We start from the raw sequence: 17,073 nt of genomic DNA on the forward strand, positions 1-17,073 counted from the left end.
AATAATGAAATGGACTGTGCTATGGATTGAATATAGATGTAAGTGTGTTGTGCATTAAGGCAAAGTCTAAAAACTTATTTCATGTTTTATTATTTCCTCAGTCCATATTATATTATCAAATGCATTTTCTGTTTAAAATTCAATATTTACCAGAGTATATTTAAATTTCTATAATTACCTATAGCTTTAGCCTTTAAGATATAAATATCTCAACATAAAAGGTAAATATTTACATTTAAGCTAGAATAGTTATTATAGTATCTTTTAAATTTATTTTCTTTTTTATGGTTTATGAGCTATTTTACATAACATTTTATTTATTTTTCTTTTTTATATATATATATTTTTTATTTTCTATATTCTCTGCTTATAAAGTAGAATAGTGACTATAAATTATCATAAGAATGATTTGATATTTGTGGTAAAATGTTTGCCTTTATGATAAAAATTTCTATTTTATATATTATGTCTCTTATATGTGTATATATTATATACTTATGTATAAGAATATATTATGTATATAAATGTATCACATGTGAGATATATCTTAATGTAATATGTAATATATAATATATACAATATGTATATATATATATATATATATATATATATATATATATATATATATCATGTGTGTGTCAGACAACAACACTTTAATTGTTGTTCAAGGTCATCTAAGTGACTTCTTAAGCAATATTGATTATTGAGGTAGTTCTCAGTTACCTCTCAGGGATTAAGGATAAGTCTTTATTGCTGAGGCTTCAAAAATGCAACACAGGACTAATATTATTCTGTCTCTGCTGAAGCCCTTTATTCTGCTGTCTGATATTTAGGCTTCAAAATCTTCTCTGCAAGTTTCCAAGAGAAAGAGGCAATTAATGATTCCTACTCATCTGCAGCAACTGTGAACATTGGCAATGACCAGAATGACAAGATACCGATAAACGTGCAATAAGTCACACTCACATTCAGGGGTAACCAGCAACTAATTAGATTTTATGCTTAGTCAGCTTGATGGAAATCATGACTGGTCCTGGAATCCTAGGCAGCTTTCTGGATGTCTTAAGATCATAGATCATAGCAAGGAACCTATTACCACATGTTTAGAGGATAATAATTACTTACTCTATTTTAAATATTACACTTAAATCCACAGATAAGTTTGCCACATCAAAGAAGCCTCTCTTTACAGAAAATAGAGAACATCACAGATAGCTACAACTGGAAACAAGGAAGGAATCAGTGGATTGTGAGTTTACAGAACATCTTGAAATATATTACAAGCAAGAAAGCCAGAAACTCAGTTAGGAAATAGTCTTCTCTATCCTAACACCTGAAGAACTTCGGATGGTGGAGAAGCATCTTAAAAAATGCTCAACTTCATTAGTCATTAGGGAAATGCAAATCAAAACAACCTGAGATTTCACCTTACACCAGTCAGAATGGCTAAGATTAAAAATTCAGGAGACAGCAGGTGTTGGAGAGGATGTGGAGAAAGAGGAACACTCCTTCACTGCTGGTGGGGTTGCAAATTGGTACAACCACTCTGGAAATCAGTCTGGCAGTTCCTCCGAAAACTGGGCACCTCACTTCCAGAAGATCCTGCTATACCACTCCTGGGCATATACCCAGAGGATTCACCACCATGTAAGAAGGATACATGCTCTACTATGTTCATAGCAGCCCTATTTATAATTGCCAGATGCTGGAAAGAACCTAGGTATCCCTCAACAGAAGAGTGGGTGCAAAAAAATGTGTTATATCTACACAATAGAGTACTATTCAGCCATTAGAAACAATGAATTCATGAAATTCTTAGGCAAATGGATGGAGCTAGAGAACATCATACTAAGTGAGGTAACCCAGACTCAAAAGGTGAATCATGGTATGCACTCACTAATAAGTGGATATTAACCTAGAAAACTGGAATACCCAAAACATAATCCATACATCAAATGAGGTACAAGAAGAAAGGAGGAGTGGCCCCTTGTTCTGGAAAGACTCAGTGAAGCAGTATTCGGCAAAACCAGAACGGGGAAGTGGGAAGAGGTGGGTGGGAGAACAGGGGGAGAGAAGGGGGCTTTTGGGACTTTCGGGGAGATGGGGGGCTAGAAAAGAGGAAATCATTTGAAATGTAAATAAAAAATATATCGAATAAAAAAATTTAAAAAAAAAATGCAACACAGGACTAATATTATTCTGTCTCTGCTGAAGCTCTTTATTCTGCTGTCTGATATTTAGGCTTCAAAATCTTCTCTGCAAGTTTCCAAGAGAAAGAGGCAATTAACTTGTACATAAATCATAGTTTATCTATTTGATCTCACCTCAAAATAATGATATCCCTAAGAATCTATATGTTCATTCACAATATCATTCATTTATTTTGTGAGAGAAAAACAGAAACTGTTAATGATTATAGCTCTGAAATTGGGGAGAAGACATGAAGATATCAGAAGAATTAGGCTGTATCTGAAAGTTCCAGGTGAATTCTATTTACTCCAACATTTGCTAGATACATGGGCTTAAGGACTTGTCATTGATCTTGACTTTAAAGGACAGGTCATTGGCTTTAGGAAATGGTACCATAGTTCTATAAACAACCTGTCATGAAAATGGTTTTCTATAAAGATCCGTTTTGTGAAAGATGTCACAACAATAATCTCTCATAAACTTTTGGGAGATCACAATTGAATACATAACACTTACATCCTTATTTGCATTGCTCTGCCTGGATCTACAATGTATTAAATATTTATTATTAATGTTATACAACAATAGTCAAAGATAGAAAAATCTCAACCATAAAATTTATTATACTTATCTTGTCTTTTATGGATTAAATTGTTCTTCAATATAACTCTAGACCAGAAGAAAATTTTATGAAAGCAGAAACCCTACATATCATTTAGAACAGTATAAACCCATTAATCTCTAACAGTGCTTACATTTAATTGATATGCCTGATAAGAAAATAAAGTAATCATTGGCAGAATTTGGAAAGAATCAGTAGATGAAATCTCATGTCAATTCCTAAATAACTGTTATTTCCTGGTATTCTCTGGCATAAAAGCATAAATAACTGTTGTTTTCTGGTATTCTCTGGCATAAAAGCAACAAGCCTTTGTGTGTACTCTGATTAAAGTTAGTTCTGTGAAAATGTCTTAAAAATTATCCACTATTACAAATACTCAGAAACCATGGAATTTATACTAAGAACAAGAAAATTGTTAAAATGTTACTTGCTTAAAAGCAGAAACCTAACTTTATTACAGTATGGCCTTATTTGTATCTTCTTGGTTCCATAGTAAAAGAATAAACTGTCTCCAAAGATTTCACTTTCATATGTTCTATTTCAGTGTATTAATAATGTACGTATTGTTCATAAAATACAATATAGTCAGTTTTCTAGCATACTTGATCATTTTCTATCAATGTTCCCCAATGTATTTGAAAATATATTATTATATTTCCAGGCTGGCCTCGAAGTCTTGATCCTCCTACCTCTATCTCCTTCAGCAAATCTTACCTGCATTTGCCACCACAACCAGCTTAGGAATTATTTTACATAATGTTTTTCAAAACAAAGGAATCTAAATGACAAAATAAGTAATAATTTTATAGTAGTTAATGAGAATTTAATTCCAATGTTGAGCACATACAGCAATATTTTCAGGTATTTACTTGAAATGCAAAATTAATTAGATAAAATTGTCTTATATTTAACAAAAATTCACAAACTCTACATAAGCATATTTTAGTCTAAAATTTAGTACAGTAGAAATGGCAGTAGGTTGTATTTTAGATATTATAATTAATTTTGAAGACTACATTGATATTTAGTCTTAATTATTTGCAATATATCTTATTTAAATGCTATTAAATTATATAGGGTTTTGTCACTGTAATGTAAGCTAATTCATAAAATTTCATATCATGAACCAAATTTGTCCCAATTAGGGAAGCAAATGTCTCCATGCTACTGCAGTTATTAATTTCACAGGTGGACATGTTCTCTTCCCAATAAGAAATATTTTAACCTTACAACTTTGGTTAATATTTTTATAATTTACATAAATATGCATCATTTTCATACATATAAATATATGTATATATACATATATATGTATGTTGTATGTATGTATAATCTCTGGACAGGGTTGTCAGCTCAGTAGATAAAAAAATTTGCTGTTTTCCAGAGGACTTAAATTTGGTCCTTGGCACTTACCAAAGGCTCATACATGCCTATAACTCATGCTCCAGTTTATTAAACACCTTATTCTGGCACATAAGGAAACACCTAGATACATGCAGCATAGACAAACACATACACACACACACACACATATATATATATACACATACACACACACAATGTCATTGTTAGTTTGGGGAGCCAGTCCACTAATATTTTTCCCACCTTAAAAAAGTAATATATTCGACTGGCTGTATTATTTCTTCTTCTTCTTCTTCTTCTTCTTCTTCTTCTTCTTCTTCTTCTTCTTCTTCTTCTTCTTCTTCTTCTTCTTCTTCTTCCTCCTCCTCCTCCTCCTCCTCTTCCTCCTCCTCCTCCTCCTCTTCCTCCTCCTCCTCCTCCTCCTCCTCCTCCTCCTCCTTCTTCTTCTTCTTCCTCTTCTTCTTCTTCCTCTTCTTCCTCTTGTTCTTCTTTACCTCCCCCTCCTCCTCTTCTTCCTCCTCCTCCTCCTCATCCTCTTTCTCTTCCTCCTGCTCCTTTTTCTCTTCCTCCTCCTTCTTCTGCTTCTTCTTCTGCTTCTCCTTCTCCTCCTTATTCATTTTTTCTTCCCTATTCTGTTAAAAACCTCTCAACACACTGACTATCTCAGGCTATAACAAATGTTTTACCATAATTTCTGTCTCATTTAAATATAATTTAGCAAATATTACTTGTCTGGTAATTCTACCTCATTATGTCTTTAGTTGCGAAAATAACCTAAAGCAGAGTATCCTCTGTGTTTCTTTTATTGTACCATTAGATACTACACTTGATCTTAGCCAAAAGGCCAAGAAGCGATTATGGTACCATTAGAAAATCAAACATATTGATAAGCTTCCAGTCTATAGAAATAAATCTAGTTAATAATCTTCTATATTGTGAATAACAAAATGTCTATTATGAAGTAAGTATAGATTGTAGCAACAGCTAATAAAATATAAAACTTAAAGAAAAGTTTCTCAGTTTTATAAATTACATACACCCGAAAGGAAAGATCTCAAAAGAGCATTGGTTTAAAGAAGATAAAAGGTGGAGATATGGATTACATTTCAATATGTTTGCACAAACCTTGTGTTAATCTCTGAAATAACAGTCTTTGTTTAAGGCCTGATAATGGAGAAGGAGGAGGCAGTTTGCTGTCATGGTAAATCAGCACAAATGTAACACCTTCAAACAGGACAATGTGTTAACACAGTGCTGACTCAAGTTAGAAGTCCATGTGAAATGTGCCTGAGTTTATTGTTTTAAGAGTTCACAAGGCTAAAAAAAAAAATCTTAATCCATCTTTCCTAGCTCAGAAAGCATCTACTTCCAGATTGAATAGATGTGTGGCAGAACTGGTAAAATTGGGGTCATACCAGTTTTGTACTGTGTTTCTCTGTGCACAACTAAGAATTTTCAAGTCCTGACCATCTCTTTTGGCTCTTGGGTCCCTTCAACATGAACTTGATCACATTAGATACACCTTACACTCAATTTTCTGCCTCATATCTTTGGCATATCTCTCCAATCATCCAAATCATGCTTTTAATGATCCATGGTCTAACACTGTATTCGTTTGTGCAATCCAGAATTTAATATCCATTTTAAGGCCTTTGCATTAGTAGCCCTAAATCTATCTGCAAATTCTCTTCACAGAAATATCTAGAGTTGTATTCAATAGCAGGGAACAGAAATCTCAAAGAACAACTTTAGAAGTCTGTGCAGAAAATGAAACAAGGGTCACAGCTATGAAGTCATTGAACTAGTATAAAAGAAATATCATGTTTCCCAGAGATATTACAGTGGAGGTAGAAATGCAGATAAATGCAAACATGGAGGAAACTGAAATATGGAGAAAAAAGATAATCAGTGAACTGTAAGATATCACAACTGAACACATATGCTGCTTTGAAATATTTAGGCTTTAAATGACAACTATAAGTGACAACAAATCATTGTTTTTAAGTATTTTCATCTAGGTAATAAATGAATGCTGCCACTCACCTTTCCTACCTTCTTTGTGAAGTATTTCCATAGCCACAACTTTATTTGTGGTGTCACTTTCTGTGGTTTTAGTTTCAATTGCTCAACTGTATAATAGCAAAAGTAAATGGAAATTCTTAGAAATAAGTTTATTGGCTGTAAACAATTCTTTTTTATTAGATATTTTCTTTATTTACATTTTAAATGTTATCCCCTTTCTAGTTTCCACTCTGAAAAATATCCCTATCCCATCCTCTCCTTCTCCCTGCTCTGCAACTCACCCATTCCCCTTCTCTGTCCTGGTATTCCCCTATAGTGGGGCATTGAGCTTTCTCAGTACCAAGGACCTCTCCTCCCTTTGATATACAAGAAGACCATCCTCTGCTACATATGCAGCTGGAGTCATGGGTACTATTCAGTTGGTAGTTTAGACACTGGGAACTCTGGGGGTAATGGTTGGTTGATAATGTTTTTCCTCCTATGGGGATGACGGCTCCTTAGGCTCCTTGGGTCCATTCTCTAGCTCCTCAATTGGGGACCTTGTACTCAGTCCACTAGTTGGCAGGGAGCACCCACCTCTGCATTTCTTGGGTACTGGCAGAGCCTCTTAGGGAACAGCTATATCAGGCTCCTGTCAGCAAGCATTTGTTGGCATCCACATTAGTGTCTGAGTTTGGTTACAGTATATGTGGTAGACACTCAGGTGGGGCAGTCTATGCATGGCCTTTCCTTCAGTCTCTGCTCCACACTTTGTATATCTCCTCCCATGGCAGTTTTGTTCCCCCTTCTAAGAAGGACCAAAATATCCATACTTTCGTCTTCCTTCCTCTTGAGCTTCAATTGGTCTGTAAATTGTGTTTTGGGTATTCCAAGCTTCTGGGCTAATATCATGAATGCATACCATATGTGTTCTTTTGTAATTGGGTTACCTCACTCAGGATGATATTTTGTTTAAAATATTTTTATTTTCTATATTCTTTGTTTACATTCCAAATGATTTCCCCTTTCCCGGATCCCCCCTCCCCATATGTCCCATAAACAGGATGATATTTTATAGTTCTATTCATTTACCTAAAAATTTTATGAATTAATTGTCTTTAATAGTTGAGTAGTATTCCATTTCATAAGTGTACCACAGTTTCTGTATTTGTTCCTCAGTTGAGGGACATCTGGGTTCTTTCCAGATTCTGGCTATTAGAAAAAAGGCTGCTAGAAACATAATGGAGCATGTGTCTTTATTACATGTAAAGGTTTACAGGTATAGAAGAGAGCAAAGATTTACAACTTAAAGGGCCAGTAAATATCTTCAACAAAATTATAGAAGAAAACTTCTCTAGCCTAAAGAAAGAGATGCCCATGAGCATACAAGAAGCCTATAGAACTCCAAACAGACTAGAGCAGAACAGAAATTCATTCTGTCTCATAATAATCAAAACACCAAATGCACTAAACAAAGAAAGAATATTAAAAGCAGTAAGAGAAAAGGGCCAAATAACTTATAAAGGCAAACCTATCAGAATTGCACCAGAATATTCAGGGCAGATCTCATCCAGACCCTAAGAGAACACAAATGTCTTCCAAAGCTATTACATCCAGCAAAACTCTTAATTGCCATAGATGGAAAAAACAAGATATTCTACTATAAAATCAAATTTATGCAATATCTTTCCACAAATCCAGCCCTACAAAGGATAATAGATGGAAAACGCCAACACAAGGAGGGAAACTACACCCTAGAAAAGGCAAGAAAGTAAGCTTCTTTTAACAAATCGAAAAGAAGATAACTATGCAAACATAAAATAACATAAAAAACAGGAAGTAATTCTTTTTTTAACAATTATGAACATTGATTTCTTTTTTAATATATTTTATTTTCTATATTCTTTGTTTACATTCCAAATGATTTCCCCTTTCCCGGATCCCCCCTCCCCATATGTCCCATAAACCTTCTTCTCTCCATCCCTTTTCCAATCACCTCCCTCCTTTTTCTCTGTCCTTATATTCCCTTCCAATGCTAGATCAATCCTTTCCAGGATCAGGACCCTCTCCATACTTCTTCATGGGAGTCATTTGTTATGCAATTTGTGCCTTGGGTATTCAGGGCTTCTGGGCTAATTAATATACACTTATCAGAGATTGCATTCCATGTTTATTCTTTTGTGATTGGGTTACCTCACTTAGGATATTTTCCAGATCAAACCATTTGCTTAAAAATTTTGTGAATTTATTGTTTCTAATTGCTGAGTATTTTTTTTTGATGGTAGTGATATCAGCCCTTGTCTCTTGTTAAAAATTTAGAGTAATTTACACTACATATCTCCTGACTTATGAAAAAATTCAGACTCAATAAATGTAAAGCTTTGTGTGGAATACTAGATAAATTTATTAAAACCATTCACAGATTTGGAAGGAATTTGATTTTTTAATTTTTGTTCAGGAATGAAAAGAAGAGAAATAAAATATATTCCTTTATAATAAAACACACTTTCCTAAAAAATACAATGTTCAAGATTTACAACACTGAAAACTTGCAAAGAAATCTTTGTTTCTGTTCCTCTGGTTTCTTTTTTTAGTTAGATATTTGCTTTATTTACATTTCAAATGTTAACCCTTTCCATGTTACCCCACCGAAACCCCCCATCCCACCCCCTCCCCCTACTAACCCCCCTCCCCAATGTCCTGACTTGCAGTCCCCTATTCTGAGGAATTGAGCCTTCCCAAGACGAATGGCCTCTCTTCTCATTGATGTCTGAAATGATCATCTTCTGCTACATATGTAGCTGGAGCTGTAGACACAAATAGTTATTAAATGTATGAATACATTATGTTACTGGATAATCTACCAAAACCATGTTGAGATCTTGTCCAGGAAAGGTGTCTAAATATTTAATGTTTAGGATCACTAAGACATTTTTTCAATACTATTAAATTAATATTAAAATGGTATTTTTGATTGAATGTACCAACACTCAAGGTACAGTATATGTATGTTCATATGATAGTGTGTGTTTGTGAGTGTATGTGTGTGTATGTTTTTATGTGAGAGTGTATGCATATAAAATTAAAGTGAATGTGAAATTAATGAGAAATAACCTTTTTAAAATATTTATAATTTTATATAAATCATGAGTTGATGAGGTCAACAAAAATACAGTTATATAAAATACAAAAATTAATTTATTCTTTTTTTTTTTTTTTTTATTCGATATAATTTATTTACATTTCAAATGATTTCCCCTTTTCTAGCCCCCCCACTCCCCGAAAGTCCCGCAAGCCCCCTTCTCTTCCCCTGTCCTCCCACCCACCCCTTCCCACTTCCCCGTTCTGGTTTTGCTGAATACTGTTTCACTGAGTCTTTCCAGAACCAGGGGCCACTCCTCCTTTCTTCTTGTACCTCATTTGATGTGTGGATTATGTTTTGGGTATTCCAGTTTTCTAGGTTAATATCCACTTATTAGTGAGTGCATACCATGATTCACCTTTTGAGTCTGGGTTACCTCACTTAGTATGATATTCTCTAGCTCCATCCATTTGCCTAAGAATTTCATGAATTCATTGTTTCTAATGGCTGAATAGTACTCCATTGTGTAGATATACCACATTTTTTGCATCCACTCTTCTGTTGAGGGATACCTGGGTTCTTTCCAGCATCTGGCAATTACAAATAGGGCTGCTATGAACATAGTAGAACATGTATCCTTATTACATGGTGGGGAGTCTTCTGGGTATATGCCCAGGAGTGGTATAGCAGGATCTTCTGGAAGTAAGGTGCCCAGTTTTCGGAGGAACCGCCAGACTGATTTCCAGAGTGGTTGTACCAATTTGCAACCCCACCAGCAGTGGAGGAGTGTTCCTCTTTCTCCACACCCTCTCCAACACCTTCTGTCTCCTGAATTTTTAATCTTAGCCATTCTGACTGGTGTAAGATGAAATCTTAGGGTTGTTTTGATTTGCATTTCCCTAATGACTAATGAAGTTGAGCATTTTTTAAGATGCTTCTCCGCCATCCGAAGTTCTTCAGGTGAGAATTCTTTGTTTAACTCTGTACCCCATTTTTTAATAGGGTTGTTTGGTTTTCTGGAGTCTAACTTCTTGAGTTCTTTATATATATTGGATATTAGCCCTCTATCTGATGTAGGATTGGTGAAGATCTTTTCCCAATTTGTTGGTTGCCGATTTGTCCTCTTGATGGTGTCCTTTGCCTTACAGAAACTTTGTAATTTTATGAGGTCCCATTTGTCAATTCTTGCTCTTAGAGCATACGCTAATTTATTCTTTTATAATTATATAATATAGAACTGAAAATCAATAGCCCTGGATTTTTTCTTCCTCATTTACCCTTTTAGTACTAAACGTATTTAATCATACAAAGCATATCTGTCCAAAGGAGGTCTCGAGACGGGCCCAAAGTGGACCTAGCTCAAAGGGAGGCCCTAAGGCCTGACACAATTATTGAGCATAAGGAGAGCTCACCAAAAGCAACCTATCATGACTGCCCTCGGAAAGACCCAACAAGCCGACAAAAGAGCCACATGCAGATATTTACACCCAACCAATGGACAGAAGTTGCTGATTCCTGTGGTTGAATTAGGGAATAACTGGAGGAAGTTGAGGAGGAGGGTGATCCTGTAGGAGGACCAGCAGTCTAAATTAACCTGGACCCCTGAGATCATTCAAACACTGGACCACCAGCCAGGCAGCACGTACCAGTTGATACGAGGCCCCCAACACATATACAAGAGAAGACTGCCAGATCTAGTTTCAGTCAGAGAAGATGCACCTAACACTCAAAGAGATTGGAATCCCCAGGAAGTTTAGAAGACTGGTTGGGGGTTGGGGATGTCCTTGTGGAGACAGGAGTGTGAGGAGGAGGTAAGGGATGGGGAAGAGTCAGAGGGTGGACGGAAGGGGGAATAAAATCTGGAGTATAAAATAAAAAAGTTTATGGAGACAAAGTGTGGAGCAGAGACTAGAGGAAAAGTCGTCCAGAAACTGCCCCACCGGGGGATCCATTCCTTATACAGTCGCCAAACCTGGATGCTATTCCAGATAATGAGAGGTGAGTGCTTGCTGACAGGAACCTGATTTGGCTATCTCCTGAGAGGCTCTGCCAGACAAATACAGAGGTGGATGCTCACAGCCAACCATGGGACTGAGCGCAGGGTCCCCAATGGAGGAGGTGAAGAAAGGACTGGAAGAACTGAGGGAGTTTGCAGCCCCATGTGGGGGGAGCAACAGTGTCAAAAAGGCAGACCCCCGAAGCTCTCAGTGACTGGACCACCAACCAAAGAATACACATGGAGGGACCCTGGCTGCATATGTGACAGAGGATGGCCTTGTTGGACATCAGTGGGAGCAGCCCTTGGGCCTGAAGGGGTTTGATGTCCCAGTGTAGGGGAATGCCAGGGCTGGAAGGTAGGAGTGGGTGGGTGGGGGAACACCCTCACAGAGGCAGGGGGAGAGGAGATGGGTTAGGGGGTTTCTAGGGGGTGAGACATAGAAAATGGATAACATTTGAAATGTAAATAAAGACTTAAAGACATATCCATAAACAGAAAGATAAAATAAAATGTTTTAAAAAATTAAGCATCAAAGAAAATCACAAATTTTATATTGTACAAAAGAAATTTACTAAATTGAGTTAAAATTATAAAATATCTTCTATATTAATGTATTCTTTTTATGCTTTTAAAATAGGTTATTTTCTTTATTTACATTTCAAATGTTATCCCCTTTCCTGGTCCCTCTTGAAACCTCTATCTGTCCTCCCTGCCCCTGTTTCTATGAGCGTGTTCTTCTTGAAAAGGACATTTGTGACTTAAAAAAAATATTGTTAAATAGCTACGCAGTAATTCAGAAGGAATTATGTATCACAAACTTGTAAAAAAGGAGGCCCCAGGAAATTTAGAAGACTGGTAGAGTGGGTAGTGGTGGGTTGGGGACATCCTCGTGTAGACATGACTGTGGGGAGGAGGTAAGGGATGAGGCAGTTATATATCTATGTATTAGTCAATTAGTATACACCATCCCATATAATTCATTCAAATACACTCTATAAATAAATGGATACTTTAATATGAGCTGATAATCAACTAAATCTCATACTCTTAAATCTGAATCAATAGAGACTGTAGTATTAGTATTCTTACTGATGCTACTTATATCAGTGTATTAATTCTGTATGACAATGGCTGATAGGAATTTACTAGGTGAAATTAGTCTTGGATATTTATTTAGATCATGGGCCAGAAACTGTATTGCTTCTATTCCACCAACATTGGAATGAGCCATCAATATATTCATTCATTATAGATACAAAATCATTTGAAATGTAAATAAATATATCAATAAATTAAAAAAAAAAAAAGAAAATGTCACTGTCCTTCTCATCGGTGAGTTCCAAAAGAAACACGATACATCAGGGAGAAGTTAAACCGGAAATATTTTTCTTTTCTCTCTTCCTCTTTATTCCATTGTATTCTGTATGAATTCTTTATAATAATGAGAATATAATCCAGCAAATTTATGTCACAGGATGAAGAACATTTCTACATAACCAATATAACTGTCTGTAGTAAATTATAGTCTAGTATTATGTGGTTAAAAAATAAATCAAACTTCATTTTCTTTGTTTGTTTGAAGGATGGCCAGACATAAATAATTCACTCTCAGATTCTCTTTCAAGGTACATTTTATTCCCAGTATAGTCATATGTAATAATTTTAGCATTGTTCATTCTTAATCACTGCCTTTCCATTAGAAATTAGACATATTTTCTTATAAAACCAGAAATACACGCTATGGGAAACACTGGGAAAATATTAAATATTATTGACAAATTGGGGTAAAAATCACAGTATGATTCAAAGAATATTCTATACAGATTGCCAGTGTCTTTTTGGCCATGGAGAGATGTTACTTACTGACTTGCTTCCCCCAGCTTGCTCAGTTTTCTTTTATATATATTATATACATATATATGTATATATATATATATATATATTTGTTTTTATTAGATATTTTCTTCATTTACATTTCAAATGCTATCCCATTTTTTGTTTCCCCTCTGAAACCCGACTATCCTATCCCTCCTCCCCCTGCAGAATAACCCACCCACTCCTGCTTCCCTGTCCTGGCATTCCCCTATACTGAAGCATCGAGCTTTCACAGGATTATGGGCCTCTCCTCTTATTGATGTCCAACAAGGCCATCCTCTCATACACATGTGGCTGGGGCCATGGCTCCCTCCATGTGCATTCTGTGGTTGGTGGTTTAATCCCTAGAAGCTCTGGGTGGATACTGGATAGTTCATGCTTTTGTTCCTGCTGTGGGTCTGCAAACCCCTTCAACTCCTTAGGACCATTCTCTAACTTCTCCATTGGCGGTGCTGTGATAAGTACAGTGGTTGGCTGAGAGCATCCCCCTCTTTATTTGTCAGGCAATGGAAGAGCCTCTCAGAGTGCAGCTATATCAGCAAACACTTGTTGGTATCCACAATAGTGTCTGGGTTTGGTAATTGTAACTGTATATGGGATGGATCTCTGTGGGGTGGAGGGGGCAGTCTCTGGATGGTCTTTCCTTCAGTCTCTGCTCTACACTTTGTCTCTGTATGTCCTCCCATGGGTATTTTGTTCCCCTTTTTAAGAAGGCCCAGGAATGGCACCACCCACAATGGATCCTCCCACCCTTGATCACTAACTGAGAAAATTCCTTACAGCTGGATCTCATGGAGGCATTTCCTCAATTGAGGCTCCTTTCTCTGTGCTTGTGTCAAATTGACACACAAATCCAGCCGGTAAAATCGACCCCATGTCATCTTAACACACAGACACATCACTCTTAAGCCTCGAATGTTATTTTCTTATTCATCCCCAAGATCTAAGTAACTTTTAAAGTTTCACAGTCTTTACAATTTTTTAATCCCTTTAAAATATCCAATCTCTTTTAAAATTCAAAGTCTTTTTACAACTCTAATGGTCTGCTTGTGAGTAAACATTGATATTGTGTAAAATAATAACCATATTCAAAATCAATGTTTCTGAACTATAAATAGCAAATTAAAATATAAATGTATATCTTAGTGCTAGCAAAATATAAAACATTGAAAATATAGGGATTAAGAATGGTTTTAAGTAACCTAAATGACTTTCCCCTTTTACAGAAAATAGCTTTTTTTTCCTCACATAGAATATCCTAATTATGGTTTCACCTCTCTCCACTTCTTCCAATTTCTCCTCTCCTTCCCTTCTGTCCTATCAGGTTCCACACCATTTCCATCTCTCATTGGAAAACATAAACTTCTAAGGGGTAGTAACAAAATGTAACAAAATTAAATGCAATAAGATAAAACAGAACTAACTATCTTAGTGGATTTGTACAAGACAAACAAAATGAGATGATTTCAATATGTAAGAATCACAAAGCCACTCATTTACATACTCAGGAATCCCATAAAAACATTAAGCTGGACTCCATACTATACAGGGAGAGGACCTCTTCAGGACAGTCCCTGAGTGTCCTCCTTCTGACATTATGCATTCTTATAACCTTTGATCACGTTGATTTAGAGGGCCTTGCATTCTTGGTATCCTCTGTCATCTCTGGTTCTTAACTGTCTCCTTTTCTATAGGGATTCCTGAGCCCTAAGGGAAGGAATTCTATAAAAACATCCCATTAAGGGCTGAGTGTTCCAAGGTATCTCACTACAAATAAAGGCTGACTGGGAGTCTCTGCATTTGTTTCTGTCTGCTGCAGGAAGAAGCTTGTCTTATGATGGCTGTGTAAGACACTGACTATGAGAGTAATACAATGCCATTAGGTATCCATTCTACTACTACCATTAAAAATGTTAGGACAGAGCATTTGGTGTATTTCTAAATAAATTAATGTTTTCCTAAAGTTAGAAAATATATTCAGAAAAATGGGTGAAAATGTCAACTTTATATAACATTCATACATGAAAAAACAAATAATTCAAATATGGAACCAGAAAAAAATCAAGGGCACAAACATATACACAGGCATAGACACACACACACACACACACACACACACACCCACACACACACACACAAATGCACACATATGTGTATATATATATATACATATATGCATACATACATACATACATATTCTCTGTATTTGATTTAATAAAATAAGTTTACTATAATTCCAGAGCATAGTCTCTCAGTCTATTAAAATTACCTGGGGAATTTAAACAACTCCTTATGTCTGGATTTCAGCACCAGAGATTCCACTGTAATTGCTAGGGGGAACAGTCTGAGCCGTGGGATTTTTCAAACCTCCCAAACTAATTATAATATTCCACCAGAGTTGAAAATTATTACTTAAGGGAATTGACATCATTATTTACTATCATACACCAAAATTGGAACCTTTAAACACATCCAAATGGGGAAGGATATATCCCAAGTTAACATTTTTCTTTCTTATCCTATATCTCAAATCCCAGTGTAAACAAATAAAACACACTCATAGAGAGACAGAGAGAAAGGATGAGAGACAGAAAAGATAGTTTGTTTCTTTCATACAATTGCAAAATCAATTCACCTCTTCTGGCATGTTGAACATAATGTTTGTATGTGCCAAGGTTAATTTTTACATTTTGTTCTTTTGACTTCTTTACAAAGTCCACGGAGCTACTATTATTTCATTGTCTATTTCCATGCTCCATGATGATTAACACATTATCATTCAAAGTAAAATGTACACATCTCTTACAATGTCCTAGCATGTTGTTCAATGTTCCTTTTCTAAAAATAAAGTAGTTCATATTATATACATACATATTATAGCATATAGTCATGGATAATAGCGGATAGACATCCACAAAAATTTTTGTTAGAGGAAGAAAATACAAATGGAAAATTCCAAAATGACTTACAATGAGAAAAATTAGTTTCCAAAAAATTATTTAAGAAAGCTTTTTTAAAAAATGAGGATTTGTCCCATAATATTCATTATTGGTTATCAATTAGAAGAAAAAAGGAGTTGGTTCCTACTGAATAATGAAAGGCATTTCAGTAATATAGAATTTTGATTAAAAGCTGAATGTCAATAAATTTTCTAATAAACAGAAGAGTTTTCTAACTTCAAGTTTTAAATTATGGTTATTTAGAAACAGAACTAAGCTAACTTGAGTGCATTTTTATTAAATGTTTTTTCTAATATCTAGTACAATTTAAGAACTAGTCTAACCATGAGAATTAGAGAAATATAATATGTATAAAAATACCTAAATTTGTTCAGAAGATATAAATACCTACAAGTGGAACTTTAAATGAACATATTTTTAAAATATGAAAACCTAAATAAAACCATTAATAGATTATGAACATAAATTATTAGCATGGTGTTTGTTATTAAGAACAAAACTATATAATATGAGTAGGCATATGTTTTGTATTTTTTGTTTGTTTGTTTATTCTAGTTTCATTCATTTACCGGTAAATATTATGGTTTCACATGTTTTTCTGATTTTTGTTTTATCCTAGTCCTATTTATTTACCTTTGAATTTCATGATTTTATTTTCAAATGCCTGAAAAATATTTCATTCTGCAAATGTACCATATTTTCTTTCTTTATTTTTTTTTTCTGTAAAGGGAAATTTAGGTTGTTCCAAACTTCTGACTATTTTGAATAGAGAAGCAATGAACATGGTTGATAAAGTGTGTTAGAGGTATTTTGAATACAAACCCAACCATGGTAAAGCTGGATCTGGAGATGGGTTATCAGTGTAAATGAATCACATATTCTGTATCCATTCTTTGGTTGAAGGACATGTGGGTTGTTTCCAGTTTCTGGCTATTACAAATAAGGCTGTTGTAAACATGGTGGAGCATGTGTCCTTGTGCTA

General features: G+C 35.1%; 1 pseudogene; it reads right to left on the reverse strand.

Annotated features, from left to right (window-relative positions):
• Window positions 1–4,849: 4,849 nt before the first annotated feature.
• LOC127696948 (uncharacterized) lies at window positions 4,850–5,030 on the reverse strand (annotated as a pseudogene).
• Between the last annotated feature and the right edge of the window lie 12,043 nt (window positions 5,031–17,073).

This window comes from Apodemus sylvaticus, chromosome 11 (assembly GCF_947179515.1).
Source record: "Apodemus sylvaticus chromosome 11, mApoSyl1.1, whole genome shotgun sequence".
NCBI lineage: Eukaryota > Metazoa > Chordata > Mammalia > Rodentia > Muridae > Apodemus > Apodemus sylvaticus.